At 41.2% G+C, this 23,602-nt stretch overlaps 1 long non-coding RNA gene across 1 annotated transcript in view; it reads left to right on the forward strand.

Moving 5' to 3' along the window:
- The first annotated feature begins 15,055 nt into the window (after positions 1–15,055).
- The window catches only part of LOC109305947, a 12,898-nt gene continuing 4,351 nt past the window's right edge, over positions 15,056–23,602 (forward strand). The window contains exons 1-3 of the long non-coding RNA XR_002099779.1: positions 15,056–15,068; positions 18,198–18,201; positions 18,313–18,319. This is a non-coding gene — a long non-coding RNA (uncharacterized LOC109305947). The remainder of the gene's footprint in view (positions 15,069–18,197; positions 18,202–18,312; positions 18,320–23,602) is intronic.

Consider the following 23,602-nt stretch of genomic DNA (forward strand, 5'->3'; position numbering starts at 1 on the left):
TTTAAAGGTCAGAAGTTCAGTATTTTCATCTAAGGGTCAGAAAGTGATTACCAGAATGTCAATCGCTGACTCCTCAACCTCCTTGAAGCATTCTGGGAGTTTTAGTGCTTTTTTTTTAATGCTAGGCCTTGCTTAGCATAAGCACTCTCTCACATAACCCAAGTAAATATATTTTGGGGAGGAGTTAAAATGGTTTTTGTGAAGGGAGATCACATCTCACAAATCTGCTTGAGTTCTCTGGAAGTATCAGCAAAAACGTGGATAAAAGGTATTTCAGCAATGCAGTATACTTGGTTTTTCAAAACATTTTTGACAATGTAAGCTGTTATGCAATTGGAGGGAAGGTTCTTTCATGGGCTGAAAACTGGTTAAAAGATATGAAACAAAAAAGTAGGACTAAATGTAATTTTTTCACAGTGGAGAATTTGGTTTGGGACCTGTGTTATTCAACCTGTTGTTGGGATCTGAAAAAGGGAGTAAATAGTGAGGCGGCAAAAGTTTCATGCAATATGAAATTATTCTGGGTGAAGCTCCTTTATGAAGAGTTTCAGGAATATCTCACAAAACTAAATGAAAGGGCAAGAAAGTGGTAGATGGACTTTAGCATTTGATAAGTGCAAAATAGCACATTAATAAATAACTCTAACTATGCATATACAAGTGCCTAACTAGAGCTCCCATTTGGTAATGTACCCATTATGGGGAAAATGCAGTTTAGTATTAAACTGAATCAAAAATTCAACCAAGTGAAACAGTATATTTTAATTTGTGAAATGTTAAAATGGTCAACATTTCAATATTCCTGAATTTAATCTATTCTTAATTTTACCTGAACAGCTTCCCCTGACCCTATTCTATAGCATCAAAAAAAAGGAAGAAAATTAATATTGGATTGACTTAGAGTAAGAATTTTTGCATTTGTGTCTCATTGGCTCAGTCACATTTTTTCTTACTACAATATCCAAGCTTTATCTGAGTTAAAATTTCATGCTTTTAAATCAATTCTCTTTTTTCTTCTTTTGGTGCCAGATTCATGATTTTTTAAATACTTGCGGTTGGCAGTACTGAAATAGAAACACAGTTCATCTTATATGTCTCAAATAAAAATTATCTACACTGATTAAAATTCAAATATAGGTTATCTTCTACTAATCACTTCTAAAATCTGTACAGAAGGTTATTCATAGAAATTATCTAAAATATTCAGGGAATGACTTAACTCAAATCACAAACTATTCTTACAGTTTGCAAGTAGAAAAAGAAGCTTCATTTGTGAAATATGTTCCCTACAAATTATTTATTGAACTCTATATACATCCCCATGTCTCCTCTTCATTTGCATTTGTCTGAAATTGTGAAAATTATTACAGTGAAGCCCTGCAAATCAACTGCACCAGGAGTGAGATTAAAGCAAAAACACCAAAGGGAAACCAAAATACCATTTCTTTTACTCCCCTTTTATATCAGTGCCTCAGCAGCAGAATTACATTCAGTATGTTGTTTAGCACGTTTCATATGTATTGCTTATTTGGGGAATGCCAAATGATTTCATGGGAAATAAATGTAAAGATGCTTTCTGCAGCTACAGACAGCAGGGGAAAAACTGAGAAACGTTGCTTCTTTTTACAGTAAAAAAGCACCAAGTGTAAGTTGTCATTGGCACGGCTTTGAATTTACTTCCTTGTCAATCAAGCTTTCAGTTCGTGTTGGAAATGTGTAAGTTTGAAACTGGTTTCAGTACCAGCTGAATAAAGTATCATATATATTGGATGAAACAGCACTTTAGTGTAGCATTTGTGGGGAAAAATACCTAGAATTATAGTTGGAGCTAGTAGCAATGCCTGTAACAAAGGCAACATAACATATACCATTACCCTGATTTTCAGTTGCTTATAGTTTGCTCGCAGGCTGGATCTTTGGTAAAAAATGTTTGGTCATTTCAAAGAGGAAAGTTAAGGGAAGTAAATAATTTATTTTTAAGTGTCCCAGTTCTCCAAGCTTTTGAGCAAAATCTGGAAATCTTACAGGGGGAGAATAGTTTGTTTTGCTGTCCCTGTGAAATACTGTTATCATTCATGATGTTTTCTTTTCATCGGGGTGCTGTGTTACACCAAACTCCTTGTGTATATCAAGCTCAAAGACAAGCACTGTGGGGACACCAAGGACTAGATCAGAAGCAGGCAACTATTTTGGCTGGAGGGCTGCTTAACGAGTTTTGGTGAGCTGTTGAAGGCTGCACGGGTAGCCCCACCCCTTGACAGTTACTTAGTCTCCTGGTCACCATATTGGGACCAGAATTCCCACCCCCTAACCCCTGACCTTTGCCACCAGAAGTCCCTCCCCTTGCCCCCCAGAAATACTCCTTTTTGGGGGGAGGGAGGGCTTGCCATCTTAGAACCAGAAAAAAAACCAAATCATACATTAGAAGACAAACACCTACTAAAACATATTTTACTTTTATTACAAAAAACTATTTGTCATGATTTGTGTTTGTGTACTGTATGTAGAAGGGATTGCATAATAACTAAAAATAAAGTCTCTCTTTTTATATTGTGTGGGGGTTTGTCTCATGGGGAGGGGGGAGGAGTGTACGTATGGTGGGGTGTGACGTTTTGTGGTGGCATAGAGTATGTTGGAGTTGTGTATATGTGGGGGGTTGTGAGGGCAGGGTGTAGGTGTGTGAGATTTCTGGAGTGTGAGGGAGGGTGGGAGGGTATGAGCACCCTCTACACACTCTTCCACATGGCACACAGACCCCACTGCCAGTAGCAGCACCAGGCAGGGGGCTCAGGTGGCTCATGCCCAGAACAGGCACTGGCAACTGGCAGGGCATGGCTCCGGCCAGTGCTGTGCACAGCGGAGAGTGAGGGACACAGCCTCTCCAGCTGCCTCTATCATGGGGGCTGTGTGCCACATGACTGGAGCTCTGACATTTGTGCAGGGGGAAGTCCTGAGCTGGACTTCACAGGGATGTAGGGGGCGGGGCTCCCTCCACTCCTGGTAGAGTCCACAGACCTGTGCAGCAGGGGGCAGGGAAGGCAGCCAGCTCCAGCATGGGGCTTCCCCTGGTGCAAGGGTGGGAGCTGCAGGCACGTGGTGCAGAGCCCCCATGATAGAGGCAGCAGTCAGAGCCATCTGGGAACTGTGGGGGCCGGGCTGGCTCGTGCTGCATTCTGCAGTTCCAGACTTGCAGCTGGGAACTACACAGCATGGCACAGAGCCGGCAGCGCACAGTTCCCGGCTACAGTGCCAAGACTGAAGAACACAGCAGGAGTCAGCCTAGCCCCTGCGGTTCCATCTGGCTCCTGCTGCTGCCGGGCGTGACCCCTGGGCCTTGCTCTCTCACCTGCTGTCATTTTCCCCCCTGCACTTTCCATCACTGCCTTTCCCCTGCTGTTTCCCTTCCTTCCCCACCCACCCCTGCTCCCCACCCTCCACCTGCTCCCTTTCCCCTCCTACCTCTCCTACCTGCCTGCTGTTCCCTACCCCTGCTTCCCTCCTGCCACTTTGGCAGCACACAGTTCCCAACTGCATAGCCAAGACCTCACAGCACAACAGAAGCCAGCTGGGAAGTGCAAGGTGCTGGTTGGGCTGGCTGCTGCTGTCTTAGTGATTCTCCCAATCCCTCCACTTGTTCTTATCTGATTCTCCACTCTCGGATGGAGGGAGGGCAGAGGAACAGCCCAGGGTCCCCAGACCAGAAGGGGTTGGGGTTGGGGTTGGAGCAGGGCTGGGCAGGCCTTGCTACTGTTGCTGCTGGCTCCTGCCACCAGCTTCTCTTGGGTCCTGCTGCTGCTGATGCCTTGTCATCTTTGACAGGCAGCCAGGGGCAGATAAATATTAATTTTCTATATTTTTTAGGGGCCTTGTGGGCCACATAGAATGGCCTGATGGGCTAGATATGGCCCCCAGGCCATATTTTGATTATCCCTGGACTAGATCTTTCAGTCTCTAGCCTTCAGCGGGTTCCAGTAAACACTCAGAGTGTGATTTACTAACATGGATTGCTTTACAAGGACTGTCAGAAATAAAGAGCATGTCCCAATGAGCATGCACATGCAGGAGCACACATTTCCTGTGGAACAAATAGCAGTGGCATATATTTGTTTTATGTGTCTGACCCCCCACCCTAGTTGCTGACTGGTTGCTGAGGGGGCATGTGCCCCCCCCCCGACTAAGGTGGCACAAGTTGCCCGTGCCTGAGGGCCTCTCAGGGCAGCAGTAGAGCCAAGCCAGCTGCTCAGAGCTAGGGTGGCAGCCAGAGCATGGCTCTGGATGGCCAGTCTCTGTCTCTGGTGGTGCGTGCTGCTGCGGCATGTGCTGTGCTGTGCCATGCCATGCCTTTTTTTAGTAGCAGTTCTTTTGACACCAGGATCTCCAGGTGTCAAAAAAACCCCTCACCACACTGCAGATTAGCAGTGCAGCGAACAGGTGCACATGTACCGCGTGCAGTTTGCAGCACCTCAGTGGCTTTGAAGCTCCATAAACCACACATGCGCTTGCCACAACGCACCCAAACAGTGTAACTATCTTTGCCATGATAGCTTAAAAATTCCAAATAAAAGATAAACCAAGAGTCCCACACTCACCCCAAAATGCAGTCTAGAACAGAGATAAAAAAAATGACACTTCTGAGGTTCTAGGGAATTTCACTCCAGACGTCACTTTCGGGGAGGGAAAAACATGCATTGGACTGAAAATCTCCTAGTCAGGGTCCTAGCCATTCTTTCTCTAGTTCAGACAGACCCATCCATGTGGCAGTTTTTGGAAGCCATTACTAAATACTAAATTGTCGTAAGCCTTTTCCTAGCATCAAGTCACTTTACAGTCTTTAACTGAGATCTCTCAGCCTCTTATCTCCAGCCGACTCCTAAATTGTAATCTCCAACCTTGAGTTTCTACTTACTGTTACATGCTACTTCTGGAATCTTTGTCTGTATAAGCCCCTGATATCCTTTCATATACTGAAGGAGTTATGGAGCCCTTTCCCCTATATTAGTTGAATGTTTAACTGGGTGTTAACACAGTGCCATGTAACGATCCAGCAGTAATGCCAGGTACAATAATTACAGGCTTAGTCAAATTATTATCTTCTGAAAGTTTATATATGCTCAGTTTCAAAGCTGACTGCTAAAATCTCTGAACTTTCCATCTAAACTTAGCTTGCTCCAGGTAAACCCAGCTCCTACATGCCCACTTCCATAACTGCTCAGCCTCCTACATGGTAGACAGAGAGCTAGAACTGTATGCATGACTTGCCTTCTATTTAATTTAAAGACAGATGTATTTGGTTAGAAACCACCAGGAGACTGTCCACTTATTAGTGTTAGCAGCTGTGAAGTACAAGGCCCCACATTTATCTTAAAAATAACTTTTAGTAGCACTGGTAATGTGGCTGACTTGACTTACTTAGGCATCCTGATTTTAGGAATAAATGTGCCACATTTGTGGTCTTGGATGTACTATTTGTAACCACCAAACCTCCTTTTTTCCCAGGTCTAGAAGAGAGCCCATGAATTTTAAGTTTTAACATTCATTTATAGTTTAGCAAATCAGTGTGTGAATCACTGGCAAAGCATATGCGTTTTCCCGCCTGCAGTGGTTTGTTCACACCATGAATAAGAGGTGCTTATCTGGTAAAAAGAATATTCTGTCTCCTAACATTTTCAGGAAAAAATATCTGTCATGTACAATAGGTCATCCCAGAGACAGTAAAACTAGTTATATATTGTTACATTGGTTATCAAGCCCATTTTGTCTTTGGTAGAGAGGTCACTTTGGCTGCTAATTAACGTTCCTCTGTATGCTGCAACTTTGGACTTGTCTTTATTTTAGTTCAATAGGAATTCTTTGTTCCTTTGCAGGAATAGACAAGTAGTGACCTTCAGAGATTCTAATGATTAATACACATGGGGTTTTAATCAATCTCTCCTTTGTGAATTTATCTAACTATATTGAACAAGTGATTGACCATAACATTCCTTTGGTGTTCAGGCCATCTCTGTATCTTCCAGACAAACCTGAAAAGATGGTTTATTCTGAGGATTATTTTATCGCCTTTTGCAAAATACTTTGGGATCTCTGGATGCAAAGACGCACTATGTAAGAACCAAGTATTAGCATTATTCTTTATCTCCTTTACTTTTGTTTCCTTGGAACAGCAAAGCTACTGTATATATTAGGTCTTATCCATCCTAATCTTTACTATTTGCAATGCAATGTACAAACTTACCACGTGGAGCTATGTTATTATCCATGCACTATGCTTCCAATCAGTAGTATAGCCACATCTGTGCAGTGTCAGGAACAGGTAATCTGTACTTTAATGCAGCAATACTAATTGTCCCAAACTCAGAGCCATGGGGGTGTGGCTTCATTGTTTTTAGTCAGAGGGTAGCACACATGGAAGAGCAAAGCATAGTACAAGGCACTGATGCTGGCCATGGTAACATTATGGTTCAGACATGGCCTATAATAAGTATGTTCTACCTACATGTTGATAGACATTAGTGGTACAATGGACATTAGTGGTTGGGCGGGGGGGGACCGGAAAGATTTCAAAGTAGAGACTCTACACTTGTAGGAGGAAGAGTAACATAAAGACAGTGTAAGGATAAGAAGTAGATAGTGTTGGGGGTGGTAGAGGGAAATGAAAGCAAATAGAGATGGTAGATGAAAGATAAGGGATGAGGGTCAATGTGTAGACAACAGCATTTAGGGAGTGGCTTTAAAGGGCGAATGAAGATGTGAGGAGAGATAGGAAGGCAGTAACAAAAAAGAGCATGGTATACTGTGCTAACTTATTTTAGGGAAAGCAGTGACTAGAGGCCTGATCCAAATCGTATTGAAATCACTGGAAAAAATCTCACTTATTTCAGTGGCCTCTAAGCCAGGTCCTGCAAAATGTGAGGGATTTTAAGGTTTTGTCCTTTTTCCTCTCCTTTTATTGTCTTTATCTGCATAACTTACTACTTCACTCTTCCTGCTGCTGTAGAATCCAGATGGAAATATGTTTCCAGCTGAAATTGTTTCATTAAAGGTGTGTATATTTATCAAATCAGATTACATGAAAAATAAGTGACAATTTGAAATATGTCCACATTTCCCAATGATTATATTTTTGAAAGATGAATTTAGATCTAGAAAGAAACCCAGTATAGTTGACAGTTAGCTGGAACCCAGTCTTGTCACCTTCCACAAATGTAACACCCACTGAACCCAATGGACATTTTATATGGGGGTGTGTATACTTTATATAAAGTCGTTGCTTAAATAGACCACGTGTGACATGAAATACAAACAATCTAGCAAAGGTGCACAATACCTTAGGACAGAAATGACGAACTAAATGCAGAAATATAAAACTAAGGAAGTTTGAAATGAATTAATTTGAGAAATACAGTTCTATATAAATTGTACCAGTAGCTTCACTGTAGCCATAAAAAAATCACAACCAGCCACAAAAGAAGGAAACTTTCATCATTCTTTAGTCTTGAGTCAAAATACCACATGCATCATGCTCCACCCCACCACATGTGGGAGAGCCTTGGCTTTTTCCCTTCATCTCTGAATAAAGTTGCTTTTGACACAATTTATGTATCAAACTGAGAGGGAAAATATATACAGGCATTTTCTGAACATGTCTCTCATGCCTGAGTTACAGCCTATTTAAATTGCATATACACACATTAAAAAATGTCTGATCTTGATCATATACCTACTGGACTTGGGTGCTGTTTATATCCTGTAGTTGTGTTAGTTTAGCAATGAAGCTGACCCTAAGCTGTCAGAGATCATGAGCCTCCCTTTCTCCCCCTAAAGTCATGTGAGTGGTTTAAAAATCACGAGATTTTAAAATGAGAAACATTGGATTCTTTCTCTCTGCCTTCTGTCTTTTTAGCAGTTAGGGTTAAATATCTTCAAGCTTTTCTTCACAACCACTATTTCAAAATTCTGAGCAGATGACAAAGAGGTTTTTTTTCAAGGAAGGGATGGATCTACAGTGAAATCTGCAAAATGTAGAGATTGTGAAGACCAATGGACAGCAAGTTTCTATCCCATGTCCCCTTCCCTTTCTTCCCACTTGCATGTTTTATCCCTGAAAAGCTCTGCTTAAGGTGGGAGGTGTCTTTTGGCTAGCTTTACTTTTAACAACATTAAACAAATTCCTCACTGTGTTCACACTAGTGTCCCTCGGAGCAGAGTTTGTCAGCATGCAGGGTGCAGACAGAAGTGCAGCTCTCCGCTGTAACTGAGGAGGCTTTGCAGGAAACGCTCTGAGTTGCAACAATCCCCAGGACCAATCAGAAGTTCACTGTTGGTTCCAGGGGGGAGGGGAATCTACCTGCTGGCTGGGAGCCCGAAGCCAGTTTCCCCTAGTGACGGCGCCTCCTCCCTCCCTCCCAGCCTGGCTCTGTTTTCAGAATGGGAGGAGGGAACCGGAGCAGAAGGAGCTCATTCTAGGAATTCAATAAACCCACTCCACCCTCCAGTGGGGGCTGAAAAAACCCCAAACTGGATTCCCTCTATTCCTTTTCCCTCCTCCCGTTCTGAAAACAGCTTAGAGACTGGCAGGCAGACACAACTAAGACGGAAGAATTAATATTTTCATCTGAACCTTCATACAATAAGCATTCATATTTTTGCCTGATCAGCCATTTTTAAAGTGGTTTGCAGCTGTGCACTGCAACATAGCTACAGTTAGCATTCTGTGGCCAGATTGGGCAAAAATTATCACTTCTGTCTGCGCCCTAAAGAACAGTAAGAAAAAGCATCCTTAACCCAAGAACTATCTCAATCCTTTTTAAAGGCCCCAGCCAGGACAAGCCACGGGAAATGTTCAGGATCCTGTCTGACACTTACACCAACACCAACTAATCCATCTATTGCATTCCAGCAGCACTAAGGATCCAATCCTCTTTCACAGTAGAAGCAACCTCTTGCGACCTGTCTCACATAATCAGTCAGTTAATTTTTTTTTCATTCATTACCCCATGAGATTGTAGGAAATGGCCACAAAGAATTGTGGCATGTCAATCATGATGACAAACCAGCTCTCCCCGATTTAGTTTGAGAACCATTGCAGCATAAATTTTTATATATTGAGTTTATCATGATACTTTGTCGTGTCAAAAATAATGTGCTCAATATTTTTTCAGTGACTTCTAGAGAATTGCAATAAAGTTATGCAAACATTATGTTTAGTGTTTTTCATAAAATTATAATATTATAATAATTATAATACCTTTATATATTTTTCAGTATTTGAATATTTTCTTGAGAATGTACTCTGAGATGCTTTAATCTTGGGTCTATCAATATATTAATGTAGGTAGTTTTAATAGAAAGAAAAATACTTCTTACATTTTACCTAGATAATGCCACTTTTAGCCCACGTGGTATCTAGTATTGGGTGTCTTATCATATTATTTCTGCTCTTAGGAAAAAAAGATGATAAGACTCAGGTATTTGGTAGGGATGTGCAAAGTGGGCCCTATCTGATTCAGATTCAGCCCAAATCGGGGACAGTGATTTGATCCATTGATTCAGATCACTGTCTCTGATTTGATTAAGCCAAATCTGAATCTGAAGATTTGATGCTGATTCAGAGAACCAGTGATTCAGACATAGACACAGTTTTAAATGTTTTTTTCTACATATCTTGAGGTACCAGCACAGCTCGTGATTGCTGCAATGCTGGGGTGGATGGAGCATCCAACCGGAGTGTGGAGGAGAGGGCCTCCCCACATAGTCAGTGGTGAACCCAGAAGTGGACCAGAAATACTTCTGGTCCACTTCCGGGTCCACAGGGGAGCACACTGAGGGGGGCCTCCTGCACCCTCCTGGCTTGGCAATCAGCCATGGGGGGACCCTGGGTGTCCCCCCAGACCCAGGAGGCACCAGTTGCCAAGCCAGAGGGGGTGCTGAGGGGCCCCCAGTGTGCTCCCCAGCTGATCTGGAAAAGGACTGGAAGCGCTTCTGGTCCATTTCCAGGTTTGCTGCCAAGCACGCTGGGGACCCCCCTGCACTTCTGTGGGACATTCCATGCACCCCACATCTCAGCATTCACGAGCCTCCTGCTACCTAGAGGTATATAGAAAAAACATTTAAAGCTGTGTCTATGTCCGAATCTCCGAATCTTTCCAAATTGATTTGAAGGGTTTTGATTCAATTTGGAAACTTTAAGGCTCCTCTGATTTCAATTCAGATTCAGAGATTTGGCCACTGAATCAGGCTGAATCTCCATCAAATCAAATCTGAGACTAAAGCTTCACACAGCCCTAGTATTTGGTACAATTTTGTACACTTCTAAGAAATATTTATAAGCCTTGTTTCCTTGAACACAATGGAGACCAATCCAGAAGGCAGTCTATGTTCAGAAATCCATCTTCTTCCTTTGAGGAAAGAGTCCTCATTGGGTGCATCTACACATGTGCTTTACTGTAGAGCTGACTAGTTAGCTCTGCAGTAAAGCATCACAGTTTACATGTGCGCTGGTATTAGGGTGCAGTAAATTAACTCCATAAATTAATGTATTGTTCCCAACAGTACTATCCTATGGTGCAGTCATTTACTCTGCCAAAATGCACGGTAGATGGTGACGGGCTGGTTGGGGCATGAGGGTACTAAAGCACAGGGGCTGCCTGCCACCTACCCCCACACTGTAGCCCCCCCATGCTCCAGCCAGTCCCTCCATCAGCCAATGCTGCCACTCAGATCCAGGAGCTGACCCTTCTGTCCCCCTGCTAGGCCAGAGCTGCTGTACCCTGGTTCAGACTCCTATGGTCCTAGGCGCATATGTAAATGCTGCACCCAGGAGCAGCTGACTCTGGCATGAACTGCACTGAAATTTTATTGCATTGCACTAATAAAACATGTAGATGCACCCAATGAGAAGCAGTCTTTCTTTGTTTCCTAGGGTTATGTACTACAACTTACACCATGTTCTAACTTTCTGCCTGCTTAGTGCCTTCTTTGAGGCACATAGACACACTTAGGCAGCTCGAACAAAATTACCACCCCTTCCCCCTGCCCTACACACCCTTCCTTTGCCAGGAATCTTGTAGGAAACCCAATAGAATGCTTAGCTTCACTTCTACTTAGATCTTGCCTAAATAGACCTACTTAGGCTGCCTTGGGAAGAAGTTTTTTATTGTTTCCTCTATCACTAAGCCAATGGTCATTTAATTGCTCCCTCATTTAGCCTGAATGAAAGATACTTAGTAGACCCATCAATCTCTATCACTTCTCTTATTGATGACTACTATTAATACTTTCTAGTATGCATACTAAATACCAAAAGAAAAAACAAGAATCTCTTCTTTCCTCATTGTTAACAGAGAATTTGGAGGCCAGGGTGGCCCCTTACATATCAATTAAGATGCCACAAACCTCTGCCTTCAACCTGACTTGAGACTACCATGGCTAACTACCTCTCCCTAAGGAATTTGGAATAATTTAATTGAGGGTGACCATTCATTCCGTCATGGTTAATTGTGGTTCTGTGCTCTTGGTATCATATGTGAAGGAGCTCTCTGCTGCCATCTATTGATGAGCAGGAAGAAGAGACAGAATGAGCAAAAACTGCTTGCCTAGGCAATGTCCCTCCTGCAAGTGCAAATCTTTTTTGATTGTTTTGGTCAAAAATTATTGAAGTTGTTGGGTTAGGAAGTAATAACTTTTTTCCTTATTATGAGTAAAGTGCAATACCATGGTGCTATTCGGAGTGAAAGGATCACTCAAGAGACTCAGAGAATCTTATACCCATCAGGAAGACTTAAGAGAGAAGGGAACCAAGCCACAGATAAAAGGTAGGACCCTTTTGATGCAATAGGTTAAAAACCAAACAATTGTATTAGTTTAATTGCCAAGGTTTTTACTGTCTGCACAGGTAAAAGAATAGTGCATGTCAGGTGGTACTGGTGTTTTTGTTCTTGTTCAAGAAGTTTTTGTTCTTGTTCAAGAAGTTTACAGCATAGTTAGAACTTATTCTGTGATTCATATGATAATATTATTCATATGATAATTCCATTGGTTTCTATTTATTATAATTTGATATCTACAAGCTTTAGTAATTGCTGTGATTTGAAATATATTTTTACTTCTATCTGTGTCTCTAATACCTGTGACAGACAGTATCTGTTTTTTACTGATTCTCACCAGGAAAAACATTTTGGAAGATTGCAGGCTGCTGGTTTCTGGCCAAAAGTGACTCTGTTTTATCAGTATGCAGGAACAAAAAAAGCTTCAGAAAGGATTAATTCATAAAATCAAAATACATTATTTTATTAACTTGAAGTCATAGCACAAGTCTAACCAGTAGAAGCATAAGAGTGTTTAATAATCAAACAACTGTAGTCATATGATATTTTAAAACTGGTATCACTCCAAAAAATGAGAAAGTGTTCCTTTGTGTTTGTAGAAACTACTCCTTATTAGGCTTCATTTCACCTTTTAGCATAAAATGTCCGTTGTATTTGAAGTTTTTGTTTTCCTTTCTGCTTCAACTGTGCTGCAATTTTACTTTTGCCTGGGATAAAACGCATATTTCAAAGCTCTAATATCCCTAAATTAAGGTTATTTTGTTTAACTACAAAACTGTTCAGCATAACATCTGAGGCTATGGGCACCAAAATAAACTTCGAGAGAAAATGCTTTGGTTTCTGAATTGGATGAGATACCAGTTGCATGCAGAAATAGTTTAAAATGCCAGTGATACAAGGAAAAACCTCCATCATGCATTTCTAATCTCACTATACTATTTGGTCTCCTGGTGCCACTCAACAATAGCATCAAAGAGGAAGACCATACCCTCTTCTCTTCCTTAGACCTAATAAGCAGATGATTTCATTCAGCAAGCAACTTCCCTAAGGTCAGGGTTCCATTCTTTTATTCTGTATTGGTCAGTAGCTACCATACGTTTCTCACTGAAAGACTGTATTTCATTTTGAGAAAAATGAAATATTTATTAGAATATTGCGAAGAGGATGGTAAAGTCACATACTGAATTAATAGGTGTAGGAAGTCTCCTTAGATCAGAACTATTAAGCTACGGCAGAAAGGATCATTAGATGCAGAAAGGATCATTAGATTTGCCTGTGCCATCTCAAAGTGTGAAATCCAAGGTAGAATTTGGCTATCTTTTACTTTCTGTCCTTACAGGGTAAAAAAAGTCTTTTTCCAGTCCCCCATTTCAAGTGTCACCAGTCCTACTAGAATGATTGTGTCTGTGTCCTTTGAGAGCCCTTCTAATTATAGATGTCAAGGCATTTGGGGATTTAAAGCAAATGCTGTTCACTGTATTGTGCATTATGGATTACTGTTTCATCTTCCATCCGAAATCACATTGACAGCTTTTAGTCACAAGATTACTTTGATTGCATCATCTTCTCTAGAGATGAGGCTGTAGAAGTAGCTCACTAGGCAGGTATCTCATTTACAATTAATTTCCTTCTTTAAAATAGATTTGTTCTAAAAGTGTCTCTTCATATTTGTTTGCCTACTGTATCTAAGTAAGTCCTTTGATCATGTAGAACAAGTTATCCTTGAGTTCTTCCTGAACTGGTTGCAAAAATGTCTTTCATAAAGATTACTTACTCCTACTTTCTCCAACATTGTGGGAGCAATCCTTTTATTGTATCAGTTAAGAATTCATGTTGGTGGTTTCACTGTGTTCCAAAAGTACTGAATTTTTTGATTGCAGAAGTCAATAGGAGGAAAACTGAATATGAACAAGCTACACTGACAAATGCCCAAGGTAGAATAAAATTAAATTTGAACTATTACCTGTCACAGTATTGTACTGAAATTCTTAAAACTATAAATCTAGAATACAGTGGCAAATATTTTTGACAAAGTTAACTGTTCTCAAAATTTATCTTTTTCCATTATAATCTGCTTAAATGGTTCACGCTAGTCATCACTATTATGTAGGAAAAAAACCTCCCACTTTTTAAAAGAAGTAATATAGAATTTCTCTTGATTTTTGAGGAAGCTGAATTCAATCTTACACCTGTCAGTTCCAGAGAGAGGTTGCTCATATGAGACCCTCTTCTAATGACATTTTATGTGACTTTAGTACTTCTGAAAAATGCCAGATTGATAGCAGTGGAAATGTGAAGTGCTTTCAGTGCTGTTCACCCTATTAAGTCATGGCAAGGTTGTATTCAGTGTTTAAACTCGTATAATTTAAAATTACATAGCTCTTAAATTAAAAAAAGGAGTGTGGTGCTTGAGCTGTTATAAAGGTTAACCAGAGGCTACCTATCTATAGATAGGGTCTTCCAGTAACAGGTCAGTATGCAGCCTACAGCACTCCACAATCCCAAATTCTCCCTTACCAAAATGAACAGTGAACTCTAGTGTTAAGTACTACTTCACTACCAGACAATTGCAGCTATAATGTAGGTAGGTATTAGGTGGAAAATCTGTGTTGAAAGCTTCAACACTAGATTTATCTTATTTCCATAGGAGTTGCCTCTTTGAGCCTAGATGAGTGCTATCTTTATCACTCTATTCTTGTGTTTTGGTACTTATGATAATAATATCTTTAATTCTGTAAAAAGGCTGGATCCCATGACCACAAATGAAAAATCTTTATTTCTTTCACAAATCCACTAAGTGTCATATAATTTTTTGTCTTAGGTAACTGTACCATTTAGGAAGTTCTTAACTGGTGGGCTTGCTGCTTCCATCTCCAGGGGAATAGATCCTGATCTTTATCAGGATCAGCTCAACATGTTACTGAATTATTATGTATAGCAGTGGTTCCCAACCTTTGGTTGTGAGACCCAAATGAGGGTCGTGGGAGCAATGCCAGTGGTACTGCACGCAAAGGATGAGCCATGCCATGTGCTGGGAGCTTCCCTGTACCTGCCTGCAGGCCGCCACTACTGCCACCACTGCACTCTGCTCTCAGCAGCAGGTCACGGCAAAAAAAGGTTGGGAACCACTGATGTATAGGCATTACACTTTCTTAACATTTTAATCACTTTCATTGGCTACTTTAGTGCCCTAGAACTAAAATAATCAGTCACTAAAATATTTGAATTGGTACTTTTTCCCTTTAAGTAGAAATCAGCTGCTTTGTAATGTTAAAAAGAGACACATTAAAGCTTTTAGAAACCTCTCCCAAAGGTGATGTTATACACACTTCTGGTACGCATGAGCAATTTGTAAACTAAGATTGGTATAGTTTTAGACTTTTTTCAAGCTTTATCAAGCTATACTCAAGTTAAAATCATTTTAATTTTCCATCAAAGCCAAAGGGGGCTTTGCCAATGGCCAAAGTACAAAAGATATAACAGGCTTTTTAAATATGAATTTTTTTTTTTTTTTTTTAAAACAAATGCTCTAGTCCAAAATGATCCCAAGATCATTTTTGTGTAATGATTTTTTTAAAAATGGTTTTGTCTTGTGAAGCAGTAAGGAATGATTTTCATTAACACTGAGTCCCTTTTCACAATTCACATAGTATATAGAAGAGCCAGACACTGTGTCTTCAAACTGCCAGAGGGTGAAGGAGCACTCTGTACCTGAGTATGTGGGCTGGACAGATATTCTGTGAAGACTGCAATCTCCTTCCCCAAGTTGCTAACATAGGGAGTGTGTTGGATGTGGAAGAGAGGTGGCAGAACAGACTCGAAGTTCGTCTTCCACGGGTACCTTTCAGGTAGGCCAGGAGCTGCTCTAAGTAGTCTGGAGCTGACGTGTATTTGTCCCCGCTTCAGGAGCAAGAGTGAATTTAGCCCTGGTCTATAATAAGGTCAGTGTGGGTAGGTGGAGGCTTGCAGTGTATGGCACTCACTGTGGGATGGGAGTCTTAACAGTCTTTTAAGCTTACTTTCATTTCTACTGTAATGTTTTCCAACATTAAGCATGCTGTTTCAGACAAGATGGTTTTAGTTGGCCTTAACGGGAATAAATCATTTCTCACATAATGATCCTACAGAGGCAGTTAGCATAGCAAAATGCTTAAATACTACAATTAATAAACTATTCTAAATTGCTGAAAACTTAAATGGTTCCTTTCAAAACAGCTATTTCTATAGAGAATGTGCATGGCAGTTGTAAATAGATTCTACTCATTCTTTTTTTCCTTCATGGTGTTTAACAGGACACTATTTGAACAGACTATGACTTGCTCATTGATTTTGCTGACAGTCAGGATGCTTCATTTACCCATGTATTTTATAACCTAAATATTGGCCCCTGGAGTAAAGCCAGAGAGATCAATGTAATTAGCAGACAGTAAGAGACCATGGTATGCCTCTTCCCATTAACCTTAATGGGAAAATGACATGTTTATAGAGTTTTTCTCTCAAAGACTTCTCAATTAGCTATTAGCAAAATGCATGGAGTTAATGTTCATGCCTGCCTTCTTCATATAGCTGCTTCATCGTATAAATTGTTGCCATGCAATGAGACATCTGATCCCCATCAGATATTTGGACTAGAACCTCATCCCCAATGTTAAGGGATCAAGATTTTTCACTGTATGTAGAGCCTTAGTGTTTAAGGTTCACAGGAAAAGAGAGTATTTATCTCAAAGTTATGAATATGACCAAGATTTACAAGAGTGTCTGGTGATTATGGAATAGCTACATTAATATGCCTTGGAACCTGATTTTCAAAAGGTACTACCTTTTGAAAACTAGGCCCCTTTAACTTGTCTTAAGTTGAGCACCCAAAATTGCAGGTACTCATGAAATCTTGTTTTTAACATAAAGCATTAGGTACTGCTTTAAAATATAAGTCTTATGTTTAACAAGAAGAGGAATATTCTGTATTCTTAATATCTCTTAAATTGTCAGAAGCAAGCAATGCCACCTACTGTAATTGCAAATAACTTTTTGGGACAGTTCACAACATCTATGAATCAATGGATGCATCTACATGTGCTATTAATGTGCAACAATAGGCTCTGAAGCAGTTCGTGCTGCAGTCAATAGCTCCCAGTCACAGTATCTGCACGTAAACCTGGGACCACAGGAATTTGAGCTGAAGTAGAGCAGCCCTGGGCTTACAGGGAGTACAGGGGGGTCAGCCCTGTGCTCTGGGAGGCAGAGGGGCTGGCAAGAACTGGGGGTCTGGCCCCTAGCTGGCTGGGCTCACCAGGTGCAATTTGCACCCAGTGTTCACTGTCTTCATGTGTGTTTGATTATATTTAATGACTCCACAGGAAGCTATACTATCCCCAATATCAACTAGCTTATAACGGAGTGAATTACTTTACTATGCCCTAATACTGTGTATGTGTAGATGGTGACACTTTAGTGCAGAGCTAATTAGTCAGCTCCACAGTAAAGTGCACATGTAGATGTACCTGTTGACACTTACTTTGTGTCTGTACACACAACAAGAAAAAGTTCTTATCTAAATGCTATAAAACTTATACATCTTTCATTATCTCTGATATATAGGGATTCCTTCCTACATAAACAAAGCAGGCCTTAGTTCAAATCTGCAAAAGAAAGTTCCTGTTTAGCAAAAGCCTCATTTGCTGAATAGCGCTGTTAATTAAATGGCAGAAATATTAAACAAGTGGAAAATTAATTCTGACAAAACGATTGAAGTGTAGCTGTAAAAAGATCCTTTGCAACTTCATCAGAGTCTTGCAATCTTGTAATGGATTTTGTTTCACTATAAGTAATGCCCTTGGTTTTCTAAATATGTTTAGAAATATCTAATTAGAGACAATAGAGACCATATATCATTTGCAGAATGGTAAACTTGAAAAGCATGAAAGAACCTTTCCCTGACTTTTCTAGTTCTCTGCAGTTATCCTCCTACTTCCAACAATTAATCTATCTGGATGCATCTACATATGCCACTAAGGTGATGCAATAAACTCTGACACAGTTGATGCCAGCATCAACTCTTGGGTGCAGCATCTTCATGTGCACCAAGGACCACAGCAATTAGAGCAGAGGTAGAACAAGCCCCTGGCTAGCTGGGCTGACCAGGTGCAAATAACATGCCCAGTCAGCATCTCAGCAAGTGTTTCTGCACAGTAAAGTCAAGGTTTAAATTACAAGGGAGCTCAGAGGAGCTGCTCTCTCCCCATTAGAGACAAAAGGCTCCCTGTAAGATTTGAAAATCATAACCTGAGGCATCATGATGGGCAGCCTAATTTTTTTTGCAGACTCCCTCAACAGTCAACATGTAATTCAAACCCTGAGTAAAGTACACCACTGTAGAATAGTAATGGCAGGGACTACAGTGGAGTTAATTAGTTTACTATGCCCTAATACAGGCACACATGTAGACAGTGACACTTTACTGTGGAGCTAATTAGTCAATTTGGCCGTAAAGCACATATGTAGATGTACCCTCCATATCTTACCAAGGTAGATTTTTATCACACCTTTAATCCATTAAATTGACACCTATCTGGGTGAAGAAGAGACTTTATGGCATGCTAAGACTTTACTTGTGACATGCTAGTGACATTACTTGTGACAAAATATAAGGAACTGAAGGACATGTAGAGGTTGTTTGCAAACGATAGCTAGGAAACATACAGAAAAATCTTGGGATTAAGCCGAAGAATCCAAAAGAGAGTCAGAAATGGTGAGAAACAAAGATACCACATTTTAAGAAACATTCTTGCTATTTCATTTGTTGTTGTGTATCATCACCATACAAATATAACTGAAATTCTAATAGATTAATTCTTCACAGGAAATTTTACAGATTCAAACTAAATTTAACTTTTCCTGAATTTATAGACTTTTGTTTGATACCAGTCATATATTTAAGACAATGTTGACAACATTTAAAACTCCTGTCCATAACTTTTACAGTGGTAGCCAACATCCTCAGCTTACATGGGTATACTTGATTGACTTCAGTGAGTTTTTGCTGGCACAATGTAATTTCTGTAAAGTGGGGCAAGGGGGTCACATTTACCTGTGACACTATGTAGCATCTGCAGGCAAGAACCGTGACACTGCAGGTACGTCACTGTAGTGACACACTACCTCATTATAGCGACATAGTGCCTAAAAATAACCACACATGGTGCACACAACACACTACAGGCTGTTATTGAGCTATCTTTTAGTACTTCCTTAAGGAATTACTAAATGATGGCTGAGTAACAATAGTGCCATAGCAACATGTGTAGACGGGCTCTGTGTGTAATTAAATCAAGGGACTAGAATGTTGATCATTTGGCTGATCTGGTGGGACTTGGTTTTTTATCACTGACTAGATGTAACGGTAAGAGGTAGTAATGCTACATCTTGGAGAAATAAGACATATTGAAATCTCAGTGTTAAGCATGATGCTTCAAACTTTCCATGTTCCAGCTACCAATGCTGAAATAAGGATTTTTTTGTTTTCCTGGTTTTTATGTTTTTGTTGTTGTTGTTTTACAACATCTTATATAAGGTTAACCTCCCACTCTAATCTCTTGCCTGGTTTCTTTTCTGTGGCAAGTGGTGTAAAAACAGGATATTTGTAGTATTTATAACTGTTTTATCCTTCTATTGTTGCTTATCTCTTACCTGCTGCTGCAAACCTCTTTTGCATCCTTTCTGCTACCTGCTATAGATATGCTTAATGACTGGGATCCCTTTTATGCTTAAAACGGAGTTGGGGCCTCATTCTCCGCTCTCTTATCAGTAAAAATGAAGTATAATTAGTATAAACTGGTGAAAGAAAGAATCATAGAGAACATAAGCAGCATATACCTAAATATTTCAGTAGGGAACACTCATCTAGCTAAAACACCACGCAAGCCCCAATTAAGCAAATCCTTAAATTAGTGTTTATCTTCAAATATGTACTGTAGCAGGGAACTAAGGTCCCTGCTACATGGAGACCTGGGGTAACCACGCAGGTGCAGGTTGCTAGGGTAACCAGAGGGGGCTAATGACCCACACCTGCCTGGTCAGCTGACCGGAAGAGGCAGGGCCTGGCGGAGGCCAGGAGGCAGTTCCCTGCTGGCAGGCAAGGGGGAAGGAGCTCTGCCTGAGTGAGGAAAGAGAAGAGGCCTGAATGCACAAGCAGCTTGACTGGTGAGAGATGGAGAACACTTGGGTGGCTCGAATGTTGTTATAGCTGGGTGGCTTGAGCTTATGTTATAGCCCAGGGGCTTGTGTTTTGTTTGCTGTTAAACCAGTGGCTTGGGTGAGGCTATAAGGGGATGGAGGAGGCCTCATAGGGAACTCACAGTAGAGTGGGGACCCCAGCCCCAGAAAAGGGGACTGCAAATTGAGAGGCCCCAGAAAAGGGCAACATTGGGAGTGTGGCAATCCCAAGCGCTCAGCGGGGTGCAGTGCAAGCTAGGTTCTCTGTGGCCTTGTCTCACTCTGCGCCTCACTGGCACCCAGGCTCTCCGCAGCCCTGAGTGCCAGGCAGGGCTGTGGAGAGCCCAAGTGCCGGTGAGGCGCGGAACGAGACAGGACGGCAGAAAGCCCGTGTGTCAGAGAGAGTGTAAGACCAAACAATGTCCAGTATATCAGTGAGGCTTGGGGTGTGGTAAAGGGGTGGTTGGAGCCATGCATAGCCCATAAGGCTGGGGTGCACAGAAGCACCCATTACAGAAGCGGGGACATTGTACAGGAGGAAAACCATGTCCAGGGAGACGAAGAGGCAGCCTCCCTATTATAAGATGTGACATCAAAGATGTGGCAGGAGAGAATTGAGGGTGCTTTAGTGATGAACTGGGCACGGTAGGGAGCTGCTGGGGTAGAGCTCGGTGACCTTAGGACACTCCTCCTGTTACATGTATGTAGGTCCCATTGGAGTTGGCAGGATTTTCACGTGCTTTAAAGTAAACATATTACTAATGAAGATTGTTATATGGACATACTGGGTATATCACCTAACACTTAAAATTTTAAAACCAAAAAAGGACTATTGGATCATCTTTTATGACCTCCTATATGTCATAGACCTATGAATTTTACCCAATTAACCCTGTACTAGCAACCAGAAAGGCTCCCAATATTGACTGGACAACATGGAAATGGAGATCTCCCCCAACAGCTAAAAATTGTGTAAAAATGTTCTTTGTTTCTAATTTGAATATAGCTGCTTTCAGCTTCCAGACATTGATTTTTATGTTTTTTGCACTAAGTTAAACAGCCCAATAGTTGTTCTCCTAAAGAAAATACTTTGCTACTGTAATTATGTCACACCTCCATTTTTGATAAGCTAAATAGCCGATTTATCTTCTCACTGTGAAGGCATGTTTTGTCCCTTGAACCTTTTTGTGGTCCTTCTCTGTACCTTCTCCAATTTTTAAACAGTCTTTTAAAAATGTGGACACCAAAGTAGTCTTCTAAAAACAGTCTCACTAATCCTTTATGTGGAGATAGAACTACCCCTTGCTACTCCCCTGTTTATGTATCCAAGGATTGCATTAACCCTTTTTTTTTTTTTTTTTTTACAGCATCACATTAAGATGAGCTGTTGCTAATGCATTATGATTCCTACATCTATTTATAGGATAGTCTCTTATTATGTAGGCATGGCCTACATTCCTCATTCCCAGATGTAGAACTTAATATTTGATAAAATAATGAATAAGCTCAACTTAGTAAGAGATCCAGACGCCTTGTTTTAGCTGCTTTGTCCTTATCACTATTTACCATTCCACCACAGTTTGTGTAATATGCAGATGTTACCAGGAACAATTATATACTGACTTCCAGCTCATCAGTTAAATTGTTAAAAAAATCAAACCTATTACCATTTTTCTCAGATTTGGACAATTAGACTTTATGAAGCACTACATAGACCTTCCTGGTCAGGACTGTCTTTTGTCTTCTTTATTGAACTAGTCTCTGTGGAACCACCAGTTTTCAGTCCAGTGATTGCATTGTCTTTATCCATCATAATGAGATCCATGATAGAGTTGCCTTCTGTTGGGTCTTAGAAAATTATCATCTATACTGTTTAGGAATTCTAATTATGCATGGGATTTCAGCATTCATTTCCCAAATTGAAGTCCTGCCCAATAACCACACATTCTAGCCACTCATTGCAGACAGGTGCTTAATGAGCATCTCATCTTATTCTCTTCTTTGATTCAGTGGTCTATAACAGGCTCCTACAAGTTCCCTCCTCCTGAGCTTTGCTTGACATTGATCCATATGCATTCAGGATTTTGCAGTCAAAAGTCTCTCAGTCTCTCCTGTTGGCGGTGTTCCAATTTGCATAAATACATAAATATTCATTGGTCCAGAGGAAAATGGACAGAAAGAGATATTGCCCTAATCACTGGGCTACAGTTAGTGCATGGGATGTGGGAGAGTCAAGTTGAAATCTATACTCTAGTAGATATTTTAATAATGTTTAAAAGTGAAAGTGTTTCAATAGTTTCAGTCTTAGGAAACTCAAGAGCAGGATAACTAGAGCTTTCTTCTGGGGTGTGGGTTCAAATCCCTGCTCCAAGCTGGGTGACAGAGAGGATAGGGGTGTTGAATTTGAACTAAATGTTCTTTCCCCTACCAAGTTAGTGACCAAGGCCTTTGAGCTGCTGGCTACAATGAAGAGGGGGTCTGTCATTCTTGCTGTGGTTTCTCTCGGTGTTTCACAAAGGGCTCAGAGCTGAGTATCTTACATGTGGTTAGGAGGCACAGAGCTTTAAGGGCAAATTGCATGGGACACTTAGTACAAGTTTTATCTGAGATGCAGTAAGCATTATCATGCCATATTAAAAGTTAGAATGTGTTCTGAGCAGTCATGCTGGACTGCTTACTACAATCTCAGCCTACACTGGAGAAGGCTGGAGCTGGCTGTGCCCCCTCCCACCCAGACACTGTCTCTACACCAGGTACCACAGCTTGCACTCATGAGGATGTGCACCCCCCCAGAACCCATTCCCTCCCCACTATGCACCCAGTACTTCCCAGCCCAGGAGAGCCTGCTCCAAGCATTCAGGGGTGAGCTAAGTCTCTGCTGCTGGCGACAATGGGAGGGAGGCATGGGAAGCCAAACCCATGAGAGAGTTATGCTTCTGCTGCTGGATCCACACATGCCACTGGAACTGAAAAGAGAGCTGGGTCTCTGCTTCTGTCAGAGAGACTCTGGGGCCAGTTTCAGACTGGTGTGATATAGGGCCTGGGACTGATAGTCAGCTGATTGCAGGTCTGACCCCTGGCACTATAACAGAGTTGGTTCAAGTCTCTGGTGCATTGCAATTAGCTGATTGTCAGTCCCAGCCCTAGCAATACACTGAGGCAGATTCCAGACTCAGATGTGGTACCAGGCAGGGAGCAACAGCTGTGCTCGTCTCATTTCTGTGGAGCAGTCTGACGATAGTTAAATGCATGTTATTTAATACACCCTGGAGATGCATCTTCCACAAAGTCTTAACTTTGCTACAGTAGAGTCATACTTAACATGTATTTTCCTGCTTCAGTGTGTGAATGCTCGCATTTTAAGCATATAACCAGGGATCCAGGTTTTCCATTCCCCATAGAAAAATGCAGCAGAACTTGGATGTTCTCATTTTCTGGATTTTCTCCTTTTAAAGGAGAAAAATGTGGCAAACAGTGGGTTTCCCCTTTTAGGCTGGCAGAGTTCCAGCCTGCAAGAGGCTTGGGGGAGTGAAAAAAGGGAGGTCAGCAGGGGGTACCGTGTTCATGTG

Source organism: Crocodylus porosus, unplaced genomic scaffold, assembly GCF_001723895.1.
Source record: "Crocodylus porosus isolate Cpor-Errol unplaced genomic scaffold, CroPor_comp1, whole genome shotgun sequence".
NCBI lineage: Eukaryota > Metazoa > Chordata > Crocodylia > Crocodylidae > Crocodylus > Crocodylus porosus.